The sequence below is a fragment of the Melospiza melodia genome, chromosome 15, assembly GCF_035770615.1.
Source record: "Melospiza melodia melodia isolate bMelMel2 chromosome 15, bMelMel2.pri, whole genome shotgun sequence".
NCBI lineage: Eukaryota > Metazoa > Chordata > Aves > Passeriformes > Passerellidae > Melospiza > Melospiza melodia.
Window position 1 is genome coordinate 12,375,096 of NC_086208.1, and position 16,086 is coordinate 12,391,181.

Below are 16,086 nucleotides of genomic sequence, written 5' to 3' on the forward strand. Positions count from 1 at the left end.
GCAGCAGCACCTTGGAGGGAGCCGCGGGTTGGGTAGCAGAGAGCTGACACCGAGCGTGTCCCTCCCAGCCAGCCGGGGCTTGGAATCACAGACTGGAAATGGATTTAGACAAAAATGCAAGTGTGCCTGCCAGCCTGCTAAGATCAGTGAGCCTGGCCACTTCCAGCCTCCCAAATGATGGGCAGGGCAGGAGGAGGCCATGGAAGAGTAACTCTGGACAGAAAAGCGCAGCAACAAACTGCTCATTGTTTTAAACAGCATTTCAATTGTAGGGTTTCGTTCTTCTGCATTTAGCTGCAGTTTGGCTAATTGTGCTTCAAAGGGCTGCATGAAAAGCCAGACTTGTACCCAAAACCAGATTTTAGCTTCAATTAACAAGACCAGTCCCAGCTTCAGGCTTGCAGGGCAGCCCTGCAAAGTCACACACACAAAACTGCAGAGATCACTCTCAAGAGATCACTCTCGTGACCAGGACTAATGTGATTTAAAGATCACTTCCATTAGCACTCAGAGATAAGGGTCCATGCCATCAGAACGAAATGATCAATTCCAGCATTTCATTGATAGAAAACCCAAGCCTGGAAAGGAACCCACCTGCAGCACTGTCACAGTGGCATTTTGCTGTGTGTGCCAGCATGAGACATTGTCCCCAGCACCAGCGCTTCATGCTGGCACACAAAACACTGTGGCCAACACCAGATGATCAAGGCACCTCTAAACACTGAATTATAAATAGTCCAGCAACACGATATTGGTGACCCCTGTGCCCCGCACATTGGCCAGGACAGGCTGCACCTGCCTGACACGTGCCCAGCCCTGGCACAGCCCAGCCCGCTCCCAGCTCCCCAGGAGCCCCAGCTGCTGCTGGCTTGCCAAGCCTGGCACAGAGCAGCAGATGGAGAAGGGAGTGCAGGCATGACCCACACACAGAGAGGAGCACAAACCACTCTGGCAATGTGCATCTAAAATTACATAAAGGCTCTAAAACCTCGGGATGGGAGGGGGGGAAACCTCCTCTCTGGTTCACTCTGCCTCAAGGTCTGGAATTTCATGATCTGATGCTGAAGCAGGTGCCTGTCTGTGTTATTTAACTGCCTTGCTCTGATACACATGCTGCTCTCTGGAACTGCAAATTCTTTTAAAGCAAAGCTGCTTATTACATTTTAACTACTCTTCATTTTAATGACTACAGATCAAAGCCACGTGAGTCTTTCAAAGAATCACATATTTAATCTTTACTATAAAATCTTCTCACTGATTCAAGTACTCCAAGCCCTCAGGGCCACATGACCATGGGCTGGATCTCACTTGGATTATTGATTGCTCTATTGCACCCCACACATGCAGATAAACCCTTGAGTACCTCCCTTCTGATAAAGAGCAAGGCCATGCCCCATTCTTCTAAGGACCATTATTAGCATAAGGCTTTTTCTTTTCTTTTTTTTTCATCCCAGACACATTACTTCAATTCCAGAGCTTTAATACCCAAGCAGAAGAAAGCAAGTTAAACTACATCCCCACATACTGGACAAGCCTCCCATCAACTTAAGGACTCTGTACACAAAATTAGGCTCTACAGACAGAAAATCACAAATATGACAAGGCAATAAAAAATTGTGAGTGATCTGAACAATATAAACCAAGTTTAGAATACATGAAGAGTGTTCCTGTGCTGTACAGGTTCTATATTGCATTTTCATGAATGCATTCTTTCAGGGGACCTTTTCACATCTCTATTTTGTGTTTTACACAGCTTTTTCAGCCCTTACAGGACTGAGGTAAAGTTGCCAGGCAAAACACAGGAGGTCAGGGAGTGTCAGCCTGAGCAGCCACCCAGTGAATGAGGAAATGCTCACAGACACCAAAATATCACTCAGGGTCCTGCAGAGCACACAGCAACTGCACATGTTGGGACTGGAGCAGGAATCTCTCTTTTCCAACTGGGACACGTGTGGCTTTTGTTGTGACCTTTTATTCTAGGTTCAGAATGCCCTTGTGAGGATCTAGGTCAAAGCCAAGCTCTTGAGGACTTTCCTGGCACTGAAGTGACCATTTGGGTCTGTTCTGTTCATATTTTATTCCCTTTGTCACATGAACATTTTGGGATATATTTCATTTTATCCTGACTTGAACAAGCCCTGTCTTTTTTATCTCGTTGCAAATTAAAGGTCCATTGCTTCAGTCAGCCCTATTTATACTTAACTTCTTTAATTTTAAATGAAAGTTCCCATTATCACAAACTGTCCAGAATTACCATGGCAAAGATTTCCCTGTATCTGATCACACTGTATCTATCTGATCATATTAATTAGGCTGTGCTGAGAACCTGACATTTATTTCAAACAGCTGCTCTACCAGAGGAACAGTCCTACCTCAAACAGAGGTGAAAACAGGACATTTCTTGGGGAAAATATGCCTTATTTCAATATTCTGATTTATCTTTGTGTCACAGATGGCTCTTGCTATTTAGTCCTGGCTATGCAAAGAACTGAACTTGCTGCTAATAAAATAGGTGTCTTACCAGAAGGCCATGAGAGGCTGTGGTGATAGGCAGGTTATTGAGGGGCGTTGGATGTTCACACCCTCCTCTCTCATCCACATGTATCAATGTGTCCTCCTCTCTCATCCACATCCAGGTTATTGAGGTGCATTGGATGTTCACACCCTCCTCTCTCATCCACATCCTCAGCCAGGTGAAAATGCACAGGATAACTGCCCAGGACTTTTTGCCCCATGTTTTTTTCAGTTCCATTCCTGACATGCGAACAGAGCTAAAATTCCTCGGGATCTGTTGAGACAAATGCAGACCCAGGTAAGGCATTACAATAGAAACGCACACAGAGAGAAAAACAGGTTCGGGCTTTTTTCCTCTCTCGTTAGGCAATAGTTCAGCAGAGTGAAGGACGGTCCCAGGAGGAAGCGTGAGCTCCCTGCTTGCAGCCCGGGGCCTGCAGAGCCGTGTGCCAGCAGCTGCACACCTCGGGCAGGGGCTGCCAGGGAGCAGCTGCCAGGCAGCCTGTGCAGAGTTTAGCGGGAGCAGCGACAGACACGGCGCCCCTGCCAGCTGCAGGGAGGGGGAGCGTTCGCCACCAGGCTGGGTTTCCTGGCAGCTCCTGCTGCCGAGTGATTTCAGCCCAGACCTGCGCAGCTCCTCGGTTCCCACCGCCTGGTGCAGGAGAAACTTTGCACAGAGCCCCTGCAGGAGCAGGGCTGCACCCGGGACACGTGAGACAAGCGGGAGGCAAAGCACAGCAGGGTGAGAGCCAGCACCTGTGTGAGCCAGGGAGGCAGCAGGTTTGCTCTGCAGGAGCCACAATTCCTCCAGGGACACCTCGTGAGCCAGCTCTGCATGGGCCCTACTGACAGCAGTGCTGCCAAAGGATCCCCTCCAAGGGAATCCCCTTGTTTTTGAGACACAGTGAGGAAAATGTCTCATTGCAAGTCTAGTTTTGCAAGACAGTCTAACAGATTCCCCCCTTTTTTACAGACAAATATACTTTTTCCCATACATACAATGGTAATTTGATGCTTTATATCACCTTTTTACAAACTAGGAAAGGAACTATCTGAAACCACCTACAAGCAAATTAAAAATTACTCACTTTAATGTGCCCTCCGAATGTATCAAAAAACTGGTGTTAATATCGTCCATTACAGGAATTTTGCATTTCTCCTTGAATAAGTATTTTTCTGGTAAGAAAACCTCTGCCCTCATATCAACACCATCTGTGACTTCTCCAATGTGAAGACAAAGTAGGCTGCCTGTAGAAACAAGAAAACTTATAATTCAGGATGCACATAGCATTTTTATTATTGAATTATTCTGGCCAAGTGCACACCTTTCCTTTAAGCAATCACCAAGTCTGGGGACATGCCAGTTGTTAGTATCTGATCCCAGATTCTGCTACAAAGGACCGCTGCCTCTGGTGAAACTTTCAAGCCCCAAAATAAAATTAGGGCCTTCATCTCTCATATATGCTCTTGTGTTTATGGGACAAAAACTACTTAAAAAGACAAATAAATGTAAAATGTAAAAGACAAGAAAAATATGTTTTATTAAAAAATATTTCATACCATCAATTTTCACTTGACCTTTTTCCCTTGGGCAAGAAAGGAGATTAAACTCTTCAGCCTGATGCATAAAATAATCTGTGCTGGCAGTGACAGCACCAGGTCACCAGGTAACCAACTTGTAACCTCATCCACCAGATGAAGAATTATTCCTTTGGACATTTCCACTTTAAATCCACTATGAGGCACACCTGAAAAATGAAGCAATCAATTATTTTTACAGCTGCACGTGGCAGAATCATGCAATTAGATGAAGAGCATGCTGATTTAATTTTGATCTAGATAACCCTTTGCATGATAGAAGTGCTCTGGCCATTAAAGGTGTTAGTGTCAGCTCTTTGTAGAAAGCTAAAACTTTACTTTGAGAGAGAGTACTTTTGTTAGTTTTGTTAACATCCACACGAGCCAAAGACTGTGGTATGATTATCATTGCACCGTTCAGATTCACAGCAGCCACGCTGAAAAGCAGGGCAAAGCAACAGGAGACGAGCAATTCTCAGGGAAGACTGAACCTTTTATCCATCCACTGAAAGCAGAAACAGTGAAACAGGTGCCATCCTGTGTGAGGAAATCACTTTGGGCCATGGCTAACCCTGTTGTTCCATTCCCATGATACTCCTGCTTATCTTTTCTGCTCTGGGAAGCCGATCCCCTCCGAGAATCCCCACCAACAGTGCCCAGGATTGCCTGAAGGAGACAGGGAAGGAGAAAACCGGTGACATTCCGAGCCCTCCACCCCGCAGAAAACTTGGGTAGGAGGAAGCGCGCAGCATGGCTCAGCTCCCCGCCCTCTGGCATGGGTGGCCCGGTACATATTCATCCCCCGGGGCACCCTCCACATCCCCCCGGGTACCGCTGCATCTCCCCGGGTACTCCATCGCATCCCCGCGGGTACCTCACTGCATCTCCCGGGGTACCACCGCATCCCCCCGGGTACCTCACTGCATTTCCCGGGGTACCACCGCATCCCCCGGGTCCCCTCCGCCCGTCCGAGCCCCGCTCCGCCCCGGGTCGGGCCGAGCCCCCGGCGTTGCGGAGCTGTCCATGGTGGCTGCGCTCCCGCCCCCGCCTCACCTGTAGCGCGGGCGGACGGTGCCGCTGCTGCCCAGGCGGGCCCGCAGCAGCAGCGGCCGCGTCTCCGGCGTGAGGCTGCGGGCGGCCGAGTGTCCCAGAGCTGCGGGCACCATCCTGCCGGGGCTGCGGGGCCAGGACAGCGCTGAGCCCGGCCGCGGGGGGCTGTGGAAGCGCCCCCGCCTGCAGCCGTGCCGCGCCGTGCCGTGCCGCCGTCCAGGCTGAGCCCGCTGCTGCCCCAGCGCCTCTCGGGGCCGTGGCGGGGCCGGCCGGGATGCAGAGTCCCGTCCGGGAGGGCCCGGGAGCGGCAGTGCCGGCCGTGCGGCCCCGGGATGCCGCGGCGATTCGCGCACACCGAATTCTGCCCGCAGCCCTCCGTGGCCGCCCCCTCGGTGGCCCGTGAGCCGCAGGGGCAGCGCTCCGAGGGCAGCGCTCCGGGCCGCTGTGCCGCTCCCCCCGTCGCGGATGAGGACGCAGCGGGCTGTAGGTGATGGGCGGCCGGCGAGCCCCGGGACATCCCCGCAGCACCGGGCTCGGGGCTCCGCTTACCTCGGTGGCGGATGACGAGGGGGCGAAGGCGGCGGAGCCCTCGGGGCGCACGGCGGGCCACGGGCAGGTGTCGGAGCGGGGTCACCATGGGGCGAGGTGCGGGCGGCGTCCGGGCAGGCCCTGCAAGAAACGGGCGGCGGCAGCGGCGGCGGGGCCGGCGGGGCGAGGGGCGCGGAGGGCGCGGTACCGACCTGATGCTGCGGCCGAGCGCTGCTCCACGGCGCGTCCCGCGGCGGCACCGGCACCGGGACCGGCTCCGGGTCCGGCGGAAGGGCAGGAGGAGCCGCGGCTCCCCGGGGCTCTCCCGGTCGGCGCATCCCGGGCCGTCCCGCAGCCGCTCGCTACCTGCAGCCCGGGGCGGCCGCAACACGTGCGCCGCGACTTTGCACGGAGCCGCCAAAAGAACGTTTTGCTCTGGATGTGTTTCGCTTTCATTGTTTTGGGGTTTTTTCCTCCTTTCCCCCCTTCACTTAACGTCGCAACGACGAAAGCAGAGCCCCGTCCCCTCTCGGCGCAGCCCGGAGCGGCGAGCAGCGCGCAGCGGCGCGGACAGAGGGAGCCGGAGCGGCGCAAACCCGGCGGCCGCCCGACGAGCGGCTCCAAACTTGTCTGCACACGCACTTACCTGTCCCGACAGCGCCCACCGCGGACTCTGCCCGCAGCCGGTCGGAGCCGCCGCACCGGGCAGGGCAGGCAGGCGCAGGCAGCTCCCGCTCCGCCGCTCCGGCGGCCTCCCCTCCGCCTCCCTTTTTATATCCATCTCCCAACCGCTGGCGGTGCCCGCACTGTTTACAGCGGCTCAGCCGCTGGCTCCTCCCAGCCGGGGACGTTCCCTCCAGCCTGGACGTATATCTACGAGCGGCGCCCGATGCCCCGCTGCAGCGCGGAAAGGCTTTCCCAGCTCCGGGGGCAGCGAGCTCCTTGCCGGGCTCCCCTCGGGTCTGTGCGAGCTCGGCCGGGCTCGACAGCCCCGTGCAGAGAACGCGGCTGGGTGCCAGCTGTCTCTGCAGGGACAGAGCGCTGAGGAACACCCGCCCCGATGTCCTAAACCGGGGCTTGGCGTGCCTTGGTCCTTCTTGGGAGGCAGCTGACCCCTCTGGCACCTTCCCGTGGGGTGTTTGACACTCTGCTGTCCTGCGTCTGGCAGAGCTATGGATGATGCTGTAACCCAGCAGCTGCAAAAGCTCCCCTGACAGTGAGTGAGCAGAGAGGTGTTGGCCACTTCACCACCCATCAACCTGTACTGAGTCTGCAGGGAGAGGAAGAGGCTTAGAAACTCCTCAGACAAGATACAGACACAAAACCCCCATGTGCTGGCACTGCCTTCCTGGCTTGGAAGGCTCCAGCCTCAGTGACCATGGCACTTGTCACACCTGACACCTATCTCACCTGGCACTGACCGTCACACACTGCCTTGTTTTCCATGAACCCCAACATCACGTTTTTCATAGGCTCTAAAATACAGCACGACTGAGCTTCTGGGTGACACACAAACACAGATATCTGCTTTACTGCAGCCACAGCAGAGTTGTAATCCCTCACCTCCACTCCAGAGCCTTACATCCCGGGAGGACCAGCCAGAAGTGGGGAGGCAAAGGCTGCAGCCACTGCTGCTGCCCAGGGCCAAAGCCAAGGAGGTGCAGAGCCACAGGTGCTGTCGGTCTCGGGGACATTTGTGTGCCATCATCTGGTCAAACTGTTCCAATCTGTCACCTCCGAAATTTATTCTGGTGCAGGATTTCTTCTGACAGAGGGCACAAAGACGCCATAGTCATGTTAATAAGGAGCAAGTGCTGTCAGGCAAAATATGGGAACAGACTGGAAGCAGAGGGGGTGGGTGAGGGGCACAGCCATGCCCCGTGCTCCAGGCAGCAGCTCCAGCGAGGGAGCAACACTCACTTGCGCTAAACAAAACCCATCCACTCCCTTATGCCCAGTCCTGGGACCCAGAGAATTGCTGAACCTGAAGATAAACATTCAGCCCAGAAAAACAAACCCAGATAACACTCCCTTGTTTCAATACTCCATAAACACAGGGAAATGCTAGAGCTGCCACCTTTGCTACCAGCTGTTCATCTGTCATTCAGTGCTGGCACTTCTATTCCTGTCTCAAATGGCTTTTGTCATTTTCCTTCCAAAAAAGCAGCATTAGTCAGCGTTGTGCCTCCCCCTTATCTGAAAATGACACATATGAATGCAGGTCATGGGAACACAGAGCTGTTACCAGAAGTATAGGAGGTTTCACTCCATTTTTAAGAGAAAATTTTCTACTGGTGGAAGTTTCAGGCAAGACAAGACAAAGAAGAGTATTTTGTCTTAAAACACACTGAATTCTCTGAACAGAATGTTGGTAGAAGTGCAAAATTTGAAGAGGACCTGAACCTTTTAAATCTGCCAGGGCCCTAGAAATCTCATACATTGTTATTTTAAGTATTTACTTCATGCAAAAGATTTCACAAACTTGCAAGCTAAATAAGAGATATCAACTAATCCAATCAATTAATCTAACATGGTAATAGCTGAGGTAAGTGGAAAGCACTTGGTGAGTGCTAAGCTTTGTGCAGTCCTTACAGAACAATCAGCAAAGCCAAAGTCACTCCTGCTTACCTGGGACTTTTCCTGAAAAAGCAACCAAAATCTTGAAGGTGTGAGTACTGTTTAAATCCATTAAAGGCATTTTCTCTGGTGTAGCCAGAAATAGACTAGTTTGAATTCCTTTTTTTTTTGAGGGAACTACTCTCAGATGAAAGATTTCAATGCCATTTCACTCCATATTAAGTTTTCACTGTCCTGAGGAATAAAATTTCAGAATAAAAGGGACTGAACATATCACCCTGTTTTCTAAAAATTGCTGTCTCTTATCAAGGTAAACACAGAACCCCCATTACTATCTGTGGAGTGGTGCTCAGCAGCTAAGCTCTTTCCCTTTCACTCATTAGATTCCATTTTCCCAAGCTGATTTCTGTTTTGCAGCAGCGCCAGGATGAAGTTTAGCCTGCAGCCCTCTGTTACAGGATGCATCCGCAGCGTGAGAACACTCCCGAGCAACCCCACACCTGCAAATGAGAAATCATGACTAACGCTCGCTGCCTCCGACGCACGCCTGGTGTAACTTTTCCTCACAGAAATAACCAACCTGATCCCTCCTCCTAGTGCTGCTGTGGGTTATAAACTGTGCTTACTCTCCTAACAAACCAAAATGGGTCATTTTCTGTAATGGGCTGCCAGGGACGAGACAACCTCGGCCATCCTGCGTCTTGGCACGTGGCAGTGCTTGTGATGCTTTGCCTACAAACACAGCTGGAGGGTTCAATAGCAAATATCGATGGCTGAGATTTCCGTGGTAAGGCCAGGGCGGAGAACCAAGCCAATCTGGGTCAGTGGTGTGCGGGAATTCACTCGCAGGGCACGGACATCCCTGCCCAGGGACTCAGCTCTGGCACACAAGTGCAGGGAGGTTCCTCCTGTGTGATTTTTTCCCGGGCACACTCCCTCGCTGGGCGGTTTCCTGTTTCCTTCGAGAAAGGAAGGAGGAACGGAGGCAGCATCCCCTGGGCAGCACCCCGTTCCCACGGAGCGCTGGAGGCGCCGCGGGATAACTCCGGCAGCGGGAGGCTCGCCGCAGTGTGCGAGCCCGGAGTCCCCAGGGACACGGACACGGGGGGACACGGGGGGACACACGAGGGGGGGACACACGAGGGGGACACACGGGGGGACACACGGGAGGGACACACGGGGGGGACACGGGCGCCGACCGTCCCTGCAGAGCCGCAGGCGGCCGGGAGGCGGCGCCCTTGCACAGCCGCTGCCCCGCGACCCGGCCCATCCTGGTACCTGCACTGGTACTGCCCATCCTCTATCGATCCTGCCCATCCTCTATCGATCCGGCCCATCCTGCACTGGTACTGCCCATCCTCTATCGATCCGGCCCATCCTCTATCGATCCGGCCCATCCTCTATCGATCCTGCCCATCCTCTATCGATCCGGCCCATCCTCTATCGATCCGGCCCATCCTGCACTGGTACTGCCCATCCTCTATCGATCCTGCCCATCCTCTATCGATCCTGCCCATCCTGCACTGGTACTGCCCATCCTCTATCGATCCTGCCCATCCTCTATCGATCCTGCCCATCCTGCACTGACCCTGCCCATCCTGCACTGGTACTGCCCATCCTCTATCGATCCTGCCCATCCTGCAGGGGTCCTGCCCATCCTGCAGGGGTCCTGCCCATCCTCTATCGATCCTGCCCATCCTCTATCGATCCTGCCCATCCTGCACTGACCCTGCCCATCCTCTATCGATCCTGTCCATCCCGCAGCGGTCCTGGCCATCCTTCACCAATCCTGCCCATTCTCCAGGAGTCCTGCCCATCCTCCAGCGGTCCTGGACATCCTTCACTGGTTCTGCCCTTCCTCCAGTGGTGCTGGCCATCTTTCACTGGTCCTGGCCATCCTCCAGCGACACTGCCCATCCCTCACTGATCCTGGCTAACATTCACTGGTCCTGCCCATCCTTCACTGGTCCTGGCCATCATCCAGCAGTCCTGCCCATCCCTCTATCAATCCTGCCCATCATTCGTTGACCCTGCCCATCCTCTGCCAATCTTGCCCTGATCCTGCCCATCCTCTATCGATCCTGCCCATCCTTCAGCAGTCCTGCCCATCCTCTATCGATCCTGCCCATCCTTCAGCAGTCCTGCCCATCCTTCACTGACCCTGCCAAGCCCAGCTGTGTCTCAGCCCAGGCACTGAGTGCAGTTCCTGGCACAGCACAGCACTCACCCAAACCAGGCTACACCCAGCAATGCCCACCCCTCCTGTTCCTGTCAGCCAGCACCAGAAAGTGTTTGAGATACCAAACCCACATCTCCTCCTTGTGTACCTACCAGTTTGTTCCTCTTTGGGCTTTACTGGCACTTTTCTTGGTTTAATCATTTGCTTCTGGATCAGAGAGAAAGTCATGGACTGCTGGCCTTGAGACAACATTCCCATATTCCCAAAAAGCTAGAGCATCTTGTATAGCAAGAACATCTTGTGCTGGATCACCTTGAGAGCACTAATGTGAGTTTTGAGCAGGTTGGCATTTTGATCACAGCTGCAAAACCAAGAGAGATTCCAGGCCAAGCTAGGTCCAGAGGTATCCATTAAAATATATCTGAAGGGTTTAAGGAATACTTCACTGGACAAGGGCTTTTCTGGTGGCTTCTGGCCCAGGGTCTCACTTAGCAAACTTCTGTGATAACTCAAGGGAGAGCTGCTTCTGACCAGGCTGGAGGGTTTCTAAGGGCCCACAGTCCCAGGAAGGGTTTTCTTACTGGGCAACAGTCTTTCAAAATCCATGTCCCACAGAGAACTTCTGGGATTCAGGCTATGTTCTGAAATAATTATAAATACAGTGAACCTATTACACATAAACAATAAAGACTCCCAGAGAGTTTGTTTCCTCAGAATATATGTGTACAAAACTACATTCATGGATGTTCTGCTGCAGCCCTTGCTACAGAGCTCTGCACCACTTTGACAAACACTGAATGTTTCAACAGGCCAAATCAAGAGATGTATGATAAATAGGTTTTAGATAATAAAATGTAATAATGGTTATATATAATTTTTCATTTAAAGTACTCTTTTCTTTAATGCTCAGGAAAACTATCTTCATTATTAATACAAACCCTCAAAGACTGCACAGATTTCCCCTTCCCCCTCCCCAAAAAAACTTAACCCAATCACCAAAAGAAAATTTACTATTCCATATTAATTTTCTGAAAAACATTTTAAAAAATTGTTCAAGTTGTTATTCTTGTTAAAGACTTTTTTATATTTGATTAAGGAATGAAACTTTTACATTTGCACTGTTGGTCCAGTCCCAGGGTCTGGATTCCCAGCAGATTCTATTTTTCCAACAGATGTAGTTGGGTTTAAAGGCTCCATTTTCCCTTCTAGCTGCTCTTTCACTCTGCCTGCTGATGAAAGCCATTAATCTGATGTACCCAGGTGAAGTTGTGGCTGCTCAAAGGCCACAGCAACTTCATCCTGTTGATAAAAAGGTGCTGTAAGGGACAACTGGAACTCTACGGAGATTACATTTTCTTCTAAAGCAGTGCCCCTATCCAGCTCTCGTTCCTCCAGGCCGAGCCCAAAGGTTCAATTTACACTCTGGGAATGGATCAATAAAGCAATTACATGCAACATAAGTAGGCTGGGACTTCACGATAAGTAGGGCTGCAAACACAAAAGAAAGCTCTGATAATTAAAAGGGACAAGGAACCCAAAACTCAGCGGCATACTGCCAAGAGTGTTTGAAATGGTGAATGTTTTAATGTAACTGCATCCTGCTGAAGGCTGGAGGTCATGTCCTGGGAGCCCTGGAATGTGCCTGAAGCCTTCCCTTTCATTTCTAAGCAGACAACAAAATTTTTTAGACTGTTTTTCTATTTCCTAGAGGGGCATCCCAGATCAGCATGTTTGAGAAGCTTTAGGTTTGTTATTTATTTGATTCAAGATTAAAGTTATCAACTTCAAGTAGTTGCGACTTAGGGTCCAGAGGCTTGACTGCCAATTGTATTAGTTAAGCATTCTATTAATATGTTGGAATTCCATGTATCAAAATGCACATTCATGGCTATAACTTATCCCTGGAATATAATAGTGTATTACTTAGCTCAGTCCTAGCAGTTATATTTTACCATACAGAGGAGGACATTAGGCACTGCTGCCATCCCACTGGTCCTGGTCTGAGGCAAAGATCCAAAGGGCAGATCCAAAGCATTCCTAATGGCACTGCTGCAGCAGAGTCACTTGAAATGTAAGTGATGTTAAATCTTTTAGCAGCTCTGGAAGTTCCAAGAACAAACTGCCATCAAAAACGTCATTTAGCATAAGCAAAACTATGGATCGATGTCTTCTTAGTTTAAAGCAGCTCCTAAACTAATAAGGCCTAGAAACAAAAGGAGAAAATAAAGGAAGACCCACTGCATGCAGTCACCTCCAGAGGCACAGCAAACCAAGCCACCTATGTTTGCGGTGAGGTCCCAGTGTAATCCAGAGGCGTGTGCTCCTTCCGCTGCTGCTCCTGACAGAGCAAGGCTGGGCTGCAGCGGCTCCGCGCTGCTCCTGTCCCGGGCTGGCAGCGGGGGCGGCTGCGGGAGCCGCTCCGGGCCCGGGCACGCCCCGAGGGGCTCGGACCGGCGGGGCTGCGGCAGCGCCCTCGCCCTCCGCCCACCATCATCATCACCATCACCACCAGCACCATCACCATCACACCATCACCATCACCACCATCACCATCCGCAGAAGCAGCAGCGGGGCGGCCCCGCCGAGCCCTCCCCGCCCCGCTGGAGCAGCCTGGCCGGGAGCAGCGCAGCCGGGGATCCCCAGGACACAACCAGGGCACGGCCCGGGACAGCGGGGATGCTCCGGCCTCCGGAGCGAGGGAAGCGCGGCCCCGTCCCACGCAGGGACAGCCAGCACACGGCTTCACTCCAGAAAGAGATGCAATGCGCTCCCAGCCCCCAGCGCCCCCGGGGAAACCCAGACCAAAGCACTTTTACCCTTCCGGGAACCAGAAGGTAATTTATAATTGACCTTCTAATGGTGTAGGGGTCTTCTTGGAGTTTCTTTTTTTAAAGAAAGCAGGCATGTTACTCTTACACTTCCTGCAAAATTAATTTGATTACTGCAGAAACTCATCTGCAAAACTGCAGAGTAAAAGGAGCAGGGCTCACTCTCCTGCTGCAAGGACCAGCTCCTGCTTTTTACTGTGGTACCCAAGCTATGAGACCCAAGTACAACCTCCTGCTTTGAAGTTCACACCCATCTGACCTCAGTATTACCACTGGACTTGGAAAGCAACACGGACCCAGCAGGGAGTTTCTGTGCCTGACCTCATTCCCAACAGTGGAGTGCCCACCATCAAAGAGCCACCCCACCCTTACCCAGTGCTGGAGCACAAACGACAGCACTGGAGCTAAATTGCAGAGCTAAAATGTTTGGAGAGCTCTACATAGAAGGACATAGAGAAATGAGTTAAATGGGCTTAACTGAGATCATTAGCTTGCTTTCACAGGAATAGACCTGGGGAAGAAAGTGTTTTCCAAGCGAGATCAATCAAGTTTTCCGGCTGAACGAATAACCAGAGGAAGCAAGTACATTGGGTCTCTACTTCTATGTTTAGCACCATTTAGAAAAAGCAAATGCAATACAGAGTTCATAGATGTGTACAATGCTAAGCATAAATACAGGTTTGGGTATTTGGGGTTCCAGGCTCAGCACCCCGAGCAGAGCTGGCACAAGTTACAGGAGTGACATGGAAGGACGAGGAACAAAACCGCAGCAGAGGCGACACAAGTAACAGGCCTCCAGGTGAGCACAAGTTAAATTTGTATCAGTTACATAAATTTTAGAATGATACATATCAGAGTCCTTGAAAAACCACACCTTTGAAGCTGTAACAAATATTCTCCTCTGGCTTTTCCAAAGCACAAACACAAGACAACTACTGAGAGTAAACAGATGTAGCACATCTTACCTTTCTGCAAACAAGCTGTACATCACCTGTGGCTGCATTACACGAACAAAAATGGTCAGTCACACAGGAAAAATGAACAGAGCATCCCCATCAACAACAAAATGTTAGTGATCATTCACACCTTTGGGAGACCCGTTGCATAATTTATCCAGGCACACAGAGCCATTTTTACAGTGACACCTTGATAGCTCTAAAATATGCATAACAAGTTCTTGTAAAGGCTCACATTATACATTTAAATTAGCAGTTTGCTGGAACAGACTATTTTTTAAGCCCAAAATTTGTTTTTCATAACCTCACATCATCCCCTTTCGTATAGTTTAAAAATTAAAATATTTTAAAAAAATTTTAAAACATCTTTTTCTTTAAAATAATGAGGACCTGAAATTCAGTCATGGATGAAACTGCATCTTCATGACTTGGCCACACTTTTTCAACTAATAGTTCCAAGGTTGACCAGCAGTCTTTTGAAATGCTTGAAACTTTGATACAAGTTTATAATACAAAGCAGCTCACTATCAGCATTTATTTTGTGCAGAGCATACATCAGAAAAAAAAACCAGAATCCACTTAAGAACTATTGGATGAGAATAGGGCTACAAGGAAAATTATTTAAGGGAAAAAACAGGTAAACAAATTACTGAATTAAAAGAGAGGAAAGAAGATCCATACCAGTGGATCAATGATAGGTCATTAATGTTTTAATTAAGAGCAAAACATCTGTGTTAGTTTAATGCAGATGAACTTCACAAACCAAACCAGACAATGCAGAAGCCAGAAGACTGAGGCCCCTCTCAGAGAATTAGTTAAGAAGGAATTCAGGCAAATAAAAGATAGTACAAGTGGAAATCTATGTTCAGCCAGGACATTGTGTGAGCTGCACCTGCAACTGCAGAGAGCATGGGACATAAAAAAAAACATACCGAATTCATATTCAGGGTTCTCATTAACAGAGCAATACTGGCAAAAAACAAAGCAAATGCAAAGACAAGTCACAAAATTACTTCAGAAGTTGGAAAAGTATTAATCAAAAAAACAATTTATAGGGAACAGGTTAGAAATAGCAGTTTGTTAAAGGGTAGCTACAGACAGTCACAAGGAGAAGAAACATTGCAGGCTGAGGTTTCAGAGCAACACAAAGTTCAATGTGGGTACCAAAAACCAGAGCTAATTAGGCAAAAATCCCCAGGTCACTACAGGGACAGGCTGACCCTTTCACCATTACCTTGAATACCTGTACCACACACAGCAGCTTGGTTTCACAGGGCTACAGTCCCAGGAACAACACATGTAGGAATGGAAGAAAACCACTGTGGATTTGTGAAGGTACAATAAATATATATAAAATCAGACAAGTATCTGAATATTTATTTAAAATACAGGAGGGAAAGTGCTGAGCTTGAGGTGGTGATTAGGCAGAACCTGACAATTTTGGCTGGCAAAGTCACCATGAGAACTGCTGCAGTCCTTGCTGCTTGGGACAGTTAAAAGTCACAACTAGACAACACTGATGCCCAAATCCAGTCTAAGGATCCTGGTGATGTGGCCCAGGATGCATGTCCTCATTTCACTGCAAGTGAAAATACAAGTTTTTCCTCTTTTGCAGTAATAGGGCCAAGGCAATAATCAAAGACAATGCACACTTGCACTGAAAATTAACTGCAGGCCTGTTGTAGGAATTCATAACAACTATGTTCAAATATTTCTTCCAGGCAATGAATCATGATTTTTCATCTCTTAGAACCAGCTGAACACCATTTAAACATAACCTCTTGCACATTTGATTTACATACCCAGCTTACTCTATCAAGTAATGTTTTTACACTTTCCTCATGTATGAAAATTATGCACCAAATAAGATTCCAAA

General features: G+C 50.0%; 1 protein-coding gene and 1 pseudogene across 4 annotated transcripts in view; both read right to left on the reverse strand.

Annotated features, from left to right (window-relative positions):
- Positions 1-5,779, reverse strand: part of LOC134425479 (uncharacterized) — a 45,477-nt pseudogene extending 39,698 nt beyond the window's left edge.
- The window catches only part of CEMIP (cell migration inducing hyaluronidase 1), a 101,550-nt gene extending 95,130 nt beyond the window's left edge, over positions 1-6,420 (reverse strand). For 3 of the 4 annotated variants that reach the window (XM_063169828.1, XM_063169826.1, XM_063169827.1), the window contains exon 1: positions 6,317-6,420. The gene's annotated coding sequence lies outside the window, so the exon portion shown is untranslated. The remainder of the gene's footprint in view (positions 1-6,316) is intronic. The other variant, XM_063169824.1, reaches the window with a different exon arrangement.
- Between the last annotated feature and the right edge of the window lie 9,666 nt (positions 6,421-16,086).